Raw genomic sequence first — 15,651 nt, 5'->3', positions numbered from 1 at the left:
TACATTATATATACATATAAAATTATTATGTATATATACTTTGAGACATACATTTTTGTATAATCATTAATTAAAAACAAAAAGTAGGAAATCATTCTAAGTGGATACTGATAGAATATTATTCATTGAAAATAAATGTATGTATATATAAAATGATAAATGCATGTATATATAATTTACATACAAAGCTAAAACTATATATAATTATTATTATTGTATATTTATTTAAAATTTATATTTGTGTTATAAACAACATACGATTATTTCAAATATGTAATTAATTTTTTTTGTTTTTTTTTCTTTTTCCAACAATTATATAAATTATACGTCTTAAAATCAGGATTGCCAGATAATCTTGAATCAAAGTCCAAGGGAATACATCAAAAGAATTGTGTTTCTATGATCTAGATTGTGCAGTAATTAAAATATCAAAAAAATATTTCCCATAAATGACAATTTTATTGACAACTGTTTTAAGTTACATTTTTGCATGTACTCACGCAGAAATGACCATATACAAGTTACATAAAAAGTATAACACAATATTATTAACATTGCATATACATAGGTATTTTAAATAGAATATAAACGAAATATGGTGAAAATTTGCTAGAGAATTCAAATATAATTATTTAAATATATGGATTAATTGTTAAACTGTTATATAAAATATTAGATAGCGTTTACAAAACAAGAAAAATTTGGCAAGTAAATTAAACAACTAATCGTATTACTGTTAGTACAAATCAAACATGAATTGATCAAATCTGTTGTTATAATTTTGTACGTTTTATATATTAATATGTATTCCTGCTGCAAATTATAAAAGAAATATTTTTAAAAATTATAAAGAAATAGAACAGTTTATATTTTTTTACCAACTGATTGCAATTTTTATATAATGGATTCGATTTGACGCAATAGATTAGTTGGTTAGATGTGCACACACAGTCACAGTCAGCAATTGCAAAACTGAAAATTGCATGTTTGCCTGAGCTCGAAATAAATTGAAAACTGAAGTGTTCATCAAATTTATTTGTGTCATCTGCAAAAAAAATCAAACAGCAAATTGGACTATATTTCAGTTTAATTGAGTTTTTACAAATTCAGTAGTTTTGATCAAAATACACGAAGTCGTATCCTAAGTTATAAGAGTAAAAACTCACTAATTTGAGTTTAAATTACCACATTTGGCAACCGTGTTTACCATTCATACTTCATACATATTGTATGATATATGGATATACATGTATGATATAGATACATGTATGAATACAAACCTATAATAATGCATGATTATTATATTCGTGTACACTACTAGCTTATATTCAAATTAAATTCAAATTATATTACACATGTATGTACAATTATACGTATTTTATATTTATATATGTATATGAAAGTATGACTTTATGCTCATTGTAAGATTCAAGAATACTTCTCAGAAATTTTAATTAGCGAAATTGTAATTCGTTTTTTTTTCCACTAAAGTTTATGCCATTTTTTTATCTTTCCTCTTACAATGTTTTGTATGAATGAATTAAAAAGAACATTGAATATTTTGCAAAAAAAAAGAAACTTTAAGTGTTTAATTTTTTTTTTTTATAAGCATGTCATTTTTTTAATAATTTTTTTCTTATTTTTAAATTTGTACAACTAAAATATGCTTTTTTTTTAAGTGTGCATACAAGGTACAATAATAATAATTATAATGATAATTATTTTTCAAGTATACACATAATGCGTGTATGTACAAAAATATTAGTGCTGTAATTATGAAGAAAAAAAAAACGTATATAGGTTTAAAGATCGTCAAAAAACCGTAAAATATCAATAAAGCTTCCATATATAGACATGTTTATAAATACACCTAAATGTGTGTATGTGTTTTTATGATGTTGAAATGATAATTAATAATTACTCAATAGTTATGTTTCTCTTCATTACTCATACTTCAAAAAATATTTAATTATTATACAAAATATAGTTATACGAGAATGTTTTTTTATATTTTCTATATTTGAAGTGTTTTGTTGTATAAGAGTTTTTAGAAAATTTTGTTGATACAAAGTATTTTAAGATATTGTACAATTTTATACTTTAGATGTAAAACATTTTAAAAAATTAAAAAAATGGATGCACTTGAAGTGGAATTAGAAATATGTCACATAATTTTAAAATTACAGGTCCTAAAATTATGCAAAGCATATAATTTGATTTGAATGTTTTTGATTTTTTTGAATTGAGCCCCTAAAAATATGCAACTGATTATATTTAATCCTTTTGTTTTGTTATAAATTAAACTGCACTGCACATTACGAGAGAGAGGGAGAGAGAGACAGAGAGAGAGAGAAAAATTTTAAAAGAAAAGCAGTATGTCATTTAATTTTCGAAGTGAGTGTAAAATGAAGTGTAAAGTACTCGAAAATTCACAATAAAATTTTTATTGTGAATTTTCTGTTTCTTGATACTAATCATTCACACTTATTTCTAATACTTAACATTAATTTTTATAATTTTCTTTGATAATGTGGTGTACTTTTTCATTATTATTTAATTTTTTTACACCTTTAAAAATTATATTCAATTTTTCTTTCAAGTTTTTTACTCTGTTTTTTTTTCTTGTTCTTATTTTATTATTATTGTGCCAGTATCACTACAATAAAATCTTAAACGGTTTGAAAATGAAATGTTTATAAGGATATCAAAACTTTATATTATTTTATAAAACAGCGATTTTCAACATTTTAAGTTTCCCATTCCAAATATTTTATTATTTGTTCGCGTTCCTTTTTTAATTTATATTTATTAAATTTTCCATATTAAATGAGTTTCTAAATAGATGTATGCTTTATTATTTTATTTTCATTTCAAATACGAGGGCTGTCCCGGAATTAAGTAGCCTAACCAAGAAAACACAAAAATTTTGAAAAAAAATATGCCTGGCAGAAAGCCCTATCATCTTAAGGATTAACTGTCACACTTTTATTTTTTTTTTCTTTTCACATTACCGACTATTAATAGTGAAGCTTTTCAGTAAATTTTTAATATGGATAAAATTGGTCATCGTTATCTCATTCAATATTTTTATTTGAAAGGTCTTAGTCGTAATTATTAATATTTTAATAAAAAATACATTGAAATTCATGGAAAAATAACAAAAATTTAAATTTCTGCCACTGAATGTTCTTAAATAATTTCTTAATTTATTCAATATAATTATTTATAATTCTCTGATCTACGGTAATTGCTATATGAATTGAAGCAATCACTTGAGTAATTATTATTGCATTTATTGTATACTTTTTATTTTATTATTGTGATATGTTTTTTATATTAATCAAACGTAGATTGGAGCCTCCCGCTATGCGAGTTCCAATATAGATTTTTTATAATATAGCAAATAATTTCAACAAAAATCCAAACTCCGTATAAACCGCTGCAAAAATTTGAATATTTTTTTTTCAAACATTTTTAAATTTCTAAAAATTTTTGATAAAACTATAATTTTGGAAGTCAAAAGCTATAAGTTTGAAATAGTTAAACTAATAATAAAGAGTTATTGTCGAAAATTTCCAAATATCCCTGTCAAAAATCAAACACGATTGAAACTTGAAAATTGTTAGAGAATTTTTGATAATTTAATGGGCTCTTGGCAAAATTTATTACGATAACTTAGAATGTTTCTAATTATTACTTAGAATGGAAGAAAACACCGATTAAGAAGCACTGGTATGTTATGTAGAGTTTTCCAGAAACGTTTCTTTAAACACACATTATACAAGTGGTGTTATCCTTATGTTTTTGTTGTGTACAATAAAAAAATTCTTATCAAAACTCAATTTTTTGTTACAAAATAAGTACTTTTCTTCTTTTTTTTTTTTTCGAAATACTTACATTATCCTCGAACAAAAATTAAGAAATGTATTTGTCGTAAAAAAAAAAAAAACGTTTTACAATTTGCTCGTTAAATATCATTTAATTTGAACAAATTCTCATGAACACATTTTTATAATATAAAAAATAAAAATTAAGAAAACAATAAGAAAAAAAAAATTCTTATACAACAAGACTAAGCGTATATTTTATCCTTATTTTCTATGTATGTATATAAAATGTTTTTCTTTAATTGTATCACGATTTTACTTAATTAACCAAAATAAAATATGAAAATTTTATGTTTTTAACAGTGTTATCCTCTTAAAAAATTAATTTTTTTTATTTTTTAGGTGTTTAGTGTATTTATAAAGATGACTTCATTTTTTTTTTTATTTAATTTTTGTTGGCCTTTAAGATATTTTTTTTCTCATTGTTTTTTTCTGTGGAAAATTATATTTTGTCCTAATTAAAAATTGAACATTAATTTGTATACCAGGTTGGCTTCTTCTTATATAATATAATTTCCATTTTTTTTTTTTCACTTTTGCCTTTATTGTTATATTTAAACAATTGTTATTTTATTTCTTTTGTTTGCAAAATGTTATTATCTATAAGCATCTGGTTCTAGGAAAATGAAAATATATTGTAAATATACGTTTGTATGAGGGTATATATTGTACATACTTGTACGTATATACGAAAGTATATTTAATATCGTGTTATTTAGAATATAAAATAGTGTCATGATCATTTATACACTAATATGCTAATTAAGAAACAATGTTTTTCTCCTATTTTCAAATTTAGCACATATATGTACTCGTTTTTTTTTTTTTTTTATTTGAAAATTATTTAAGCAAATTAATTAGCAATTATAAATTGCAATATTTTAATATGCTACAATTATCTTATTTATATAAAGTTGTTTAAGAGTTTATTTAGAGCAATTGTTCAAGTGGGATATGAGTGTTTGTGTCCTTGTTTGCTAAGTGAGCGTATACACCATAATTATACCCCTCACATCTTGTTAATCTCAGATTGATTTTTTTATAATTTGTTTTTTTTTGTTTATGTTTTTTCTCTAAAAAAAATTCTATTATTCTCTATTTGTAAACAAAACAAAAAAAGAAGATGGAGAACAAGAAAAAAAATTTTTTATTGCTTTGACTCTAAAATTTAATTTTGATTTTCAACAATTTTACGGACAGCCGTTGCTAAAGATACCTCAGGTATTATTATTAAAGAATATATAATATAATAAGTACCCTAGCAACACGCAAATTATTAATATTGTGTGTATAGAGAAAAAAAAAGTAGAAAAAAGTAGAAAAAAAATTATTTAGAACAATTCCGTGGATTTTCTTGTTTAAATACAAAAAAAAAGAAAAAAAACGAAAAAAAAATCCTGTTTTTATTTTTGCATTTTTGTTTTTTTAATTTATTTGTTTTTTTTATTGTTATGCGGAGATAATAAAAGTGAAGCTTAATATTTTGTGATTATAATTTTAATGTAATTTTTTTCATGTATTTGTACTTGTGTACATGCAACATCAATTTATGAGTACATACAAGTATACACTTGTAAATGTATGTATGTGAATATTTTGTGTACATGAAAAATTATGAAATTTTTTGTGCTGCGCTCCGCCCCTTCCCTCACCCTGCCACAACAACCCTAACTCCAAATGCTCTTATGCAATTCACAAGGTTAAATAATAAATTAATTATTCGCTATAATATTAAAATATTGGTTATTTGTTGATTTTCCAATTATGTACGCAAAATTGATTAATTGGGAAATTTTGAAAACTATGGATGCAATGATCTGGTAAATTTATTCATAATTGATAATATATAAAAAAAAAAAGTTTATTTTAATATGGCATAATTTTAAAAAATATGGTTATAAAATTTATATTTGAGATATAATTTTAATTATGGCATTTGTTTTATGCCAAATAGAAATGAATTTTGTATATAGAGCTGTCAAAAAAATCTCGTAATATTATCGTAATACCCTATTCACACTATACAATGAATAACTTGTTATTTTCGAATAAAATTTTATGCATAGGGTTTAATTTCAAATTTTATATAAAAAAATTTTTCCTATTGTGAATTTATTATTTTTAGGAAATTTAGATTATTTTTATTCATACAGACATATACATATTTATTTATATACATATCAATATGCTTATATAATATGCTTATCTTAAGTAAAGTAAGATGGCGTCAATTTGTATTAACGTATTTTTAAAGGTTCCCTCTCTGTTTACTGAGATATAATAATCGGCCGAACGGTATATCCCATAGCTAGAAAAGAAAAATTAATCTATAAAATTTTATTTCTAAATTAAGAACAGTAAACTTAAAAATAAGAATAGCCCCATCCAAAATTAAAAAAATATTCGGAGAACCCGATATTCGGTGAATATTTTTAATGCAATATAACCCTTATTGTGAATCTCATGCGCAGAATTCTACGAATTTCGAACTTAGTTACTCAGGTGGACTTTTGAGTAATTATAAATTTCACTTGTAGAGATTATGAATCGGCCGTGGCAACATTATTTTTTGGAGTAGCAAAATCGATATTTTAATACAGCTGGGAAGTGGCAACATTTAAATTTTTCAAAATTCATAGATATTTCATAAACAAACAATCAAAAAAAAAGTTTAATTAAAATTAATTCTTTTTTCTTCAATAAAAACTTTCATTTCAATTATAGTAAAATTTTGACATTTGCTTTCATTACGGGTGTGATTCGTAATTACTCTATTACGAATTTCGGAATTCATTTCTACTACTTCGGAATTCACAATATGAAATTCGTTATCTCTCCGAATTTCAATGCTACGAGTGAAATTTACAATATTCTTGATATACTGCTGTGCTTCACTATGTTTTGTAAATAGATATTACAGTTATACAAGTGGTCACAATACATCGAAATATCACACCATTATAAGAATCTATATAACAAGACAATTCTTTCAGGTAATTTTTGATACGATGCATTTCAAATGCATGCAAAAAATTTGCAGTTTAAAGAATAACTCTTTCAACTGTTTTATATTGTTTTATTACTGTAATTGTGAAAATGTGACGTTCACATGTAAACTATAATTATAAAATCTTTCGTATTATTTTTGTAATTTCCATGTAAATTCTTTGAATATGCGTTCTAATGCGTATACAAGAACTTTAAATGCAACGATGAAATATTATTCAATATTTTCTTAGGTGTTTAATTAATAATATTAAAAGAATTACTGTAAAAAAATTGTGTGTGCGTTCTCAAATTTAAATTCTTTTATTTTATATTTATATAAATACACGCACAATGTTTGTTAGCATTTCTGTAACAGGCTTTTCGAGTCACCTGAATATTAAATCACCGTGTTCAGAAATATAACAAAATATGCAATAAAAACATATAAAATGCATACAACATTGTCTATAAGAACGTAAAAAATAATAAAAAAATAAAAAATTACATGACGCGTTACATTGGATCATAAATTTTTTTTCTGTTCATTTTTATTATTTTCTGGCATTCAATCGCTTCCAGCATATTTTATTCTTCCTCATCACATTATTTGACATTATTTCTCAATATTAAAAAATTTTCAACTAAAAAAAAAATTATTTTTTTTTTCTTTTTTCATTTTAAATTTTAAGTAGAATTTTAAATTCATAACAGCATTATTTTTTTTTTGTATGGTACGTGCAATGCCAAATAATTCTTATCGATTTTAAAATGCATACAATATATAGAGAAAATCATAGAATTCTCGTCGTATTTACATTAATGTCATCATATTCATAAGATTATGTACATAGGTATTTGTATGTATAGTTGTAATTTTGTAATCTCGGGTCACAAAATAATATTTAAATTGCATTCATACCTATACGTATGCATATATTGTATAATAAATTTAATTCTGAATGAATCTTTTTAGATTAACCTTAATTTGTCTACATACTTTAACTAAACATTTCATTTCAATTTCATTTTTAGAATATTTACAAAAAATTTTGGAACAATAATATGTACCTTGTAATTTTACTCTGTATGTCCATTTTAATAAAAATGACAAAATTCTCGTGTTCAGAATAGTGCTAAACGTTTAGCTTCAAGTTTTTCCCAAAATATTGGGCGCAAAACGAATATTCTTAAAATAAATTCTAGATTTCATAGATTCCATAGATCAAGGATTGTTTCTTCTATCACAAGATTCTCGAATAACTGACCCTTCAAATTAAATTCAAATATAAAACCGGTTTTTCATTAATATTTAAACAAAATTTTCCACTATACACGGCAACTCGGATAATACTTTGTAGATATGAGTGAATATTATATTTCATTAGAACAAAATGTCTTTCTACCTCTTACGCAATACGAATTATTACGCCTATAAGTTTACAAAATAAAAATTTTCACTACCCTATAATTGACATTCTCGTGACATTCTCGTGAAATTTGCTAATTTTCACTGTGAATTCTATAAAAATTTTATAAAGGCAAAAATGTAACAATAATTGTTCTGTAACACTAAAATAGATCGCAATGGTTTAACTAGATTAATTCACAATTCAAAATTCTAGCGCTATTTTTATTAGTATATGCTACCCTAAGTCTCCTGAATTTATGCAAAATTATACAAAATTATTTCAATAGTTCTTGGCTTAAATTCATAAAGGAAAATTTGCTGTTTTACAAGACCTGGGTTTAATCATCTTTCTTGTAATACAGGAAAGCTTAACATGGGTATATACCAAAAATGGAATAAAATATATACGTACATATATACATGTTCTGCATAATATAAGAATTGAATAAATCTATTCCACCTAATATGAATCTTCATCAGCTTATCGAAAGAAATCATCATTTTAAAAAATTATAGAATTTACTTATAGTGTTGGAATAATGTTAAAAATTTCTAGTCACACATTTATTCTTGTATATTATGGGTGTATAATATAGAAGTAAGGAATAATGTGCATTCTTTCCTGTTCATTCTAGCTCCCTTAACATTTCTCGTATTATATTCTTGTTTTATTAAATACTTATTATAATATGCCATAAATACTGACATTTATACATAAATTTTGGTATTAAGCATTAAAAAACCAAATTTATAAATTATTTTTTTTTTTTATATAGAAGGTTAAAGCGTTTCATCAGTATTTTTGTGCGTTCATTTTTGTTGCTTCTTTCATTAAAATTAAAGCAATGGAACGTGAAAGCACTCAATTATTAAAAATATATTTGTGTGAGTGTGTATTGTATAATATTAATGTAGGGATTTTGATCGTGATTTTGAATAATAATTTTAAATTTTCAATTTAAAATAATGTCAACTTAATATTTACAGACATAAACACACATTCATGCAATACATACGTACATACAAATTTTATGAACAATATTGTATAGGGTAAATGGTTAGTCTGACACTGAAGTCTATTTTTTTTTGTGTTTTTTTTGTTTTCCTTGTTTCGAAAATTTTTAATATTTTGGTAATATGCTTATTATAAAATTTTGATTTTTTTGTTTTGAATATTTAAGAAGGTATAATTATTTATTATTTAGGCATATATGAGACTTTCGACATAAACACCTTAAGTTTAAGGTTGTTGACAAAAAACAAATTAAAGAATCAAAGGTCATTTAAAGGTCATATATTATATTTAATTTAGACGTTAAGAATATTAAAAAATTTATTTATATTTTTTCGAAAAACAAAATTAAATTTGAATATCTTATTTTGGGATGACGGTTCTTTCATCATTCAACTGTGTTGTAATAGAGTGACAGAAATCTTAAGTACATATCACGGGAAATTAGTCAACAGTATTTGGACTTCTTATTACAATATTAAAATTGAGGCTGATTGCAATCAGTTTTATTATGTTTTGTTGCAAGAAGAAAGACAACACATTTTCCAAATATACAGTTGCAAGATATTAGAGCGCAAGCTGCTTGCCTATATTTTTGTAAGTGAGCTTTTGTGCCTTCTGAATTTTTGGAATATAGAGTATAAAACGACGGTAGATCTATTATTTTAGATGATGCTGGTAGTGTATGCGGTGACAAAATTTATACACACTTTCTTTCTGAATTCAGATTGGCATAGAAAATAAAAGCGAACTTATTCGATCGTATTCAATTTCTCTAATATTATTGCCCTCTTATATTATTACAAAATTAGTTTAAATTATCATTAATACCGCAAAATCTCTCCTTATAATTCTCAATTACAAAATTACAATAGTCATACCTTATCATCAAACATTACAGCTCAACTTTATAGACTTGAAATATCAAATTTGTTAACTACGATATTATTATACCGCTTTGTATATAAAAGTCAAGGACATTCGTTTAAAATACATAAAAATCTGTTTTTTTAAAGAAATAAAAATTATTTTTAAATTTTACAAAAAAAAATTTTTTTTATTTAAAGTTTTATTAAAGGAATTTTATGGTTTCAAATATATAAAGTGTAAATCTTATACACAAGTACCAATATAAAATAAATAAAGTGTTTTATAGTAACAAGGATTATTTACAAATATGTACTTATATATATAACACATTTGTGTACATACTCATACATACCATATATAGATTGTATATTTTTATTTATAAAATACAAAATAACCCATGTACAAAAAAAAATATTTGATATGGTCAGCACATAATCGACTGCAATGTGTTATTGTCTAGTTTAGTTAAAGTAATGCAGAAGATAAAGAAAATGCGCTTTAAACACTTCTTTAAAATTTTAAGAACGCTAGTATGTTTTTAGTTAACATACCTAGAAAAGAGTAAAATTGGCTCTTAGCAGATTTTTGCTTTGTATTCGACTCGAATTCTCCGAAAAGTTCAACAATTAGTTTCTGCAACAACTTGAACTCAAATATCAAATTTTAAGAAATTTTATCAAGTCGTTCACGTAGATACGGTAAAAAATTTAAAATCGGCCCCCAATTCGGTTTTCGAGCCCTGAACTTTCTTAAAAAATTTATAAACTCAGGGTATTAAATTTGAATATGAAAATTCCCTTTATATACGCAAAAATGTAAAATCGAACAGACCGACAGCCCAACAGTTGACAGTGGTTTGCATAAATTTGTTGCCATCACATCACCTCCCTTATTGTATGCAATCCGATTGGTAAAAAGAAATAGCAAAACATATTTATAAAATGAAATCAATTATTTATTACCCCTCAAAAAACATTCATCCCAGACTCAATTAAAATTATCAAAAAACGAGAGAGAGAAAAAAAAAATTCTCTTAAAAAATAAATGGTAACATTCTACTTTTTATCCAATTTAATATATAAATAACTTTTGCACAATCTTATATTGTTCGAAATTGGAGGTTTTTCTGTTCTTTTTTTTTTATTTTTTATTTTATTTTTGGTATATACGAAGGAATATAAGAGATTAAAAATACCAAATAAATCTCAAAGTTCTATTTGTTCCGGTTTCACAACACAACGTTCTTATTTATTTTTTATACATAGCTGTGTACATACTTTACTTATGTATATATAAGAGAAAAACTTTGATGTTTACACATTGGTGTACGTACATACAGTCGCCTCAAACAAATGGTTAACAACTATACATACAAAGTAAAATATAAAGATTAAAAAAAATAAGAAGAATAAGAAGAAAAAATGAAAAAAAAGCGGTCGATAAATGCACTTTTATTTGCTATCATTTTGGTACAGAACCAATTTTTCGCGTTTCATGCTCTTTTTTTTTTGAAAATTTTCTTATTACATTGCATATACCAATGAATGAAACATAAAAAAAAAACATTTTCCAATTTATTGGATTTTTTGTTTCATTTTAGTTTTTAAAATTTATTTAAAAACAAAAAAAAAGCAAAATATTTTTATAATCAAAATAACAACAAGGCGGCTAATGGTATAAAATGGTAACAAAGTATGTATGTGTGTGTGTGAATGTGCCATATTGCTTTATATTTTCGGTTCAATTTTAAAATTTATTTATAATATTATTTAAAATATATTGTTTTCTCTTGTGTGCATGTGCATGTGTGATTAAATATAAAGTGCAGCTATAGATATGCGGGGCAACAATTGAATTCGATCGGTCAAATTTATTTTTAAAGAGAAAATTTATTGTTTTTTTTTTGTTTTTTCCTTTCTTTTACTTTTTCAATAAAAAATAAATAAAAATTATAGTAAAAATACACTAAATATTTTATGAAAAATAATAAAAATCAAAAAATCATTTATTTTGTTGTTGATGGCTATTTTTGAGAGAGAAATTTTTTTTTTGTTATATTATTTTAAGTAGGTGTTTTTAATTTGTTATTGTTGTTGTTCTTCTTAAAGTGATTTTAATATAATTTCAATATAGAAGAGTGCAACTTGCATATTTGCTTAAATTGCAATCGATTCGATTTAAGAAAAAATTAATAAAAGCGTTTTAGTCGATCTTAACTGGCGGAATTATTTCCTACACCGTGATAATGTGATTATAAAAACTAGTTTTTAAAATATATGAAATTAGGGTTTACGTTAGGTTAGGTTAGGTTGTCGCCATCGAGTTTGGATCCGTCCGTGATCCGTCCACTGCGGTGTATAGACAATAAACCAAGCTTGGTTTCAGGCCCCACCTCTTTCCGACGGCCTTCTTACATGAGTAAAGCGCAATAGTTGCCTTCCTTACTCTCTCCATAACGTTGGACCTCTAGTTCAACTTTGAATCAAGAATTAGACCCAGGAATCAAGCCTCCTTGCTAAAGGATAAGCGGATTCCGTTGAGTGTCGGCGGAGTTATTGTTGGTATCTTATATCTCCTACTGAAAATAACCAGTTCCGTCTTTTGTGGGTTGATAGTCAGCCCACAGCCGACAGCCCAGTCAGACACGAGGCTCAGGACCCTCTGCATCAGCCCACTTAGGGCATGAAGGTGCTTTCAAGGCACCGCAACAGTCAAGTCATCAGCGTAAGCTATCACTTTGTAGCCCTCCCCCTCCAGGCATACCAGTAATTGATTAATTCCGAGGTTTCAGAGAAGAGGAGAAAGCACACCTCCTTGCCGGAGATATAAGCATTGGATTAAGGTTACTCCTTATGTATACGTCCATCAACTTTTCCAATATCTTTAATAGAAAAGACGTTAAACTGATAGGTCTAAGATCCTTTGGTCAGCTGTGAGAACTTTTCCCAGCCTTAGGGATGAAGACCACCTTAGCAACATTTCACCTTTTTGGGAAATAGGTTAAGTCTATATAGCACTCATAGATGATCTTAAGCCAAGGAAGGACGACTTCCGCAGCGCATTGTAGTTCTGCTGGCACTATGTCTTCTGGGCCAGATGACGTAAATAGATCAAAGCCGCGAATAGCCCAGAGTATTTCCCCCTCAATGATCACTGCTCCCCCGCAGGACTCGCCAAAATGACTATTCGGAGCATGCTCTTCGCGACCTTCAGGAAAGTGCGTATCCAAGAGCGACTCCAGAGACTTCGAAGCGGAATTGGTCCAGGAGCCGTCAGCAGACATCAAGTAGCTCGGCACGGCTGGGTCACTTTCACGACCCACCAAGGTCTGGAGACCTCCGTAGTCTTTCCAATCGCGAAACTCCCTCCAGGACGACCTCTGAGCTCTCCTTAACTTCTTGTTATATTTCCTAAGGTCATCCCTATAAGCGCACCAATCAGATGGTGCCCGGTGAACTTCGACTTGTTAAACTGAGTTCTACATTTTTTACGAAGGACGTTTAACCCATCGGACCACCATTAGAAATTAGGGTTTAAGATTGTGTGGAAATTAATCGAAACTGTGTTGAATTATTCGACAAAAAAATTTTTCAAGGATATACCGGAACAATAATTGAATACATGACTACCAGATTTTCATGCCGCTAGTTTTATTAGTTTTTGAAATATTTTAAAAATAATCTTTTTTGAGTTGTATGGCAGCTAGCCGAATCCGTTAATCGAATAGTAGCCGTTCTTGTTAGAAAAGAGGCAATTTCTGAGAATTTGGTAATGTTTGCTTTATTCATTTTTGAGTAACCTTGCGATTGAACGAAAGCACATGTCTTAATCAACGGGAAATTATTTCTGAACTGAAGTTAAAAACAATATTACTACATTTCGACATACAAATTCTCACACCATGTTTTAAAATTTTAATTTAAAATTAATAATGGTGAGTAAAATCAATCATAATCTTAAATTATGTTAAGACCTTTACAACTGAAGACGTTTAATCAGGAAAAATTTTGATGGCAACGACGATTTTGTTAAGTTTCGTGTCAAAATTATATGTAATTGAAAATAATCTATAATTTGGCATTTTTATTTGGATTGGACAAGAATACAGATGTGAAAACAAAAAAATAAATAAATTTGACATTCCGATAATTTGCGCAACAATATAAACAAAAACATTGCTAATTCGTATAAAAAAATTTGCCATTACAAGGAATTTGAGAATTTCCGAAAATTAATTTCTTTTGAATTCGTTGTTAATTCACCACAGTTTTATTAAGGGAAAATAATATTCTAAGAAAGAAAAAAAACAACAAAAGTAAAATGTTCATTTTGCGTCGTCTTCTCAGGAAATTAAAAATTATAGCAATAAAATAAAATTCTTCGTAAAAATTCCTTGTGGCAATTACTAAAATACTAAATGCTTAAGTACAAAATATGCTAATATTGGAAGCTGACAGGAAGTAATTAAAAAGAAATGATTTAATTTTTAAAAGTTAAAAGTTAAAATAAAAATTTATTGTTGAGAATTATGAATAAATTTGACATAATTGTACAAGGTCTATTATAGTTGAGTTTTGACGCTTTTGAGATTTTATCATTCCCATACGAACATTTGTTCGAAGATTGTATTCGTACTGGGATCTTAGAATGAGTATGATAAACTCTACATTTTCTCTATTCGTTTAAGTGCACGTTACGGAATGTCTTAGAATTAGATCATCATAAACGGAACTTTTATAGAAGCTTCTAAGATTCCATGCTCTAAATTGACAAACACTGAATATGAGTTGGTTCTGTTATTCATATTCATGGCTAGAAGCACGCTTTCACTTTGATTTGTTAAAAAAATCAATTTAAGTTTTCTAAATCATTTGAAATATTAGAAATGCATACAATTTAATTCTACTCATATAGCTTTTAAGCAGATAATCCAATTATAAAACTACAAAAGAGAAAATGATTTTGTTTTAAAAAAATTTGCAATATTTTTATTTTTACTTTAAATTTAATATGCATTTTTACCTTTTTACTTTCAGGTACTATTTGAGGCGACGTGCAACGTCCCCTTGTTTTTAACACTGCAACTATACTGTTTAATATTTAAGTTTAGTTATGCTTTGTGCTATAGATAAATATGAAATAAAAAAGGAAAATTATGTAAGTAGTTTACGAGTATTTACAAAATTCACATAACATAATTTTAATTTCCAGTTGACCAATTATGTAGATTTCGTCGACCATATATTACGACATATGTTTATGATACTCTTATGTATAAGAAAATCATGAAAGAAGGTGGTCTTTGTCGTCCCAATACAAAAGCTATAAAAATTCATGTGTTGTTTTTTGAATTTTTGGCAGTAGGTACGTTTTCTCAAGAAATTATGCAAAAATTTCCAAATAAAATTACTCCATGAATTAGGGAAAAATTTTACGATGTATCACAAATTGTCAGAAATACATACATACTTAATTCATCGGTTTAA

At 26.1% G+C, this 15,651-nt stretch overlaps 1 long non-coding RNA gene across 1 annotated transcript in view; it reads left to right on the top strand.

Annotated features, from left to right (window-relative positions):
• Window positions 1-15,338, top strand: part of LOC129611762 (uncharacterized) — a 91,827-nt gene extending 76,489 nt beyond the window's left edge. Inside the window, exon 3 of the long non-coding RNA XR_008697187.1 lies at window positions 15,202-15,338. This is a non-coding gene — a long non-coding RNA (uncharacterized LOC129611762). The remainder of the gene's footprint in view (window positions 1-15,201) is intronic.
• Window positions 15,339-15,651: the final 313 nt, after the last annotated feature.

Source organism: Condylostylus longicornis, unplaced genomic scaffold, assembly GCF_029603195.1.
Source record: "Condylostylus longicornis isolate FDR11 unplaced genomic scaffold, ASM2960319v2 ptg000055l, whole genome shotgun sequence".
Taxonomy (NCBI): Eukaryota; Metazoa; Arthropoda; class Insecta; order Diptera; family Dolichopodidae; genus Condylostylus; species Condylostylus longicornis.
The sequence above is the reverse complement of the archived record's forward strand: the minus strand, read 5'-3'. Positions and strand labels throughout refer to the sequence as shown.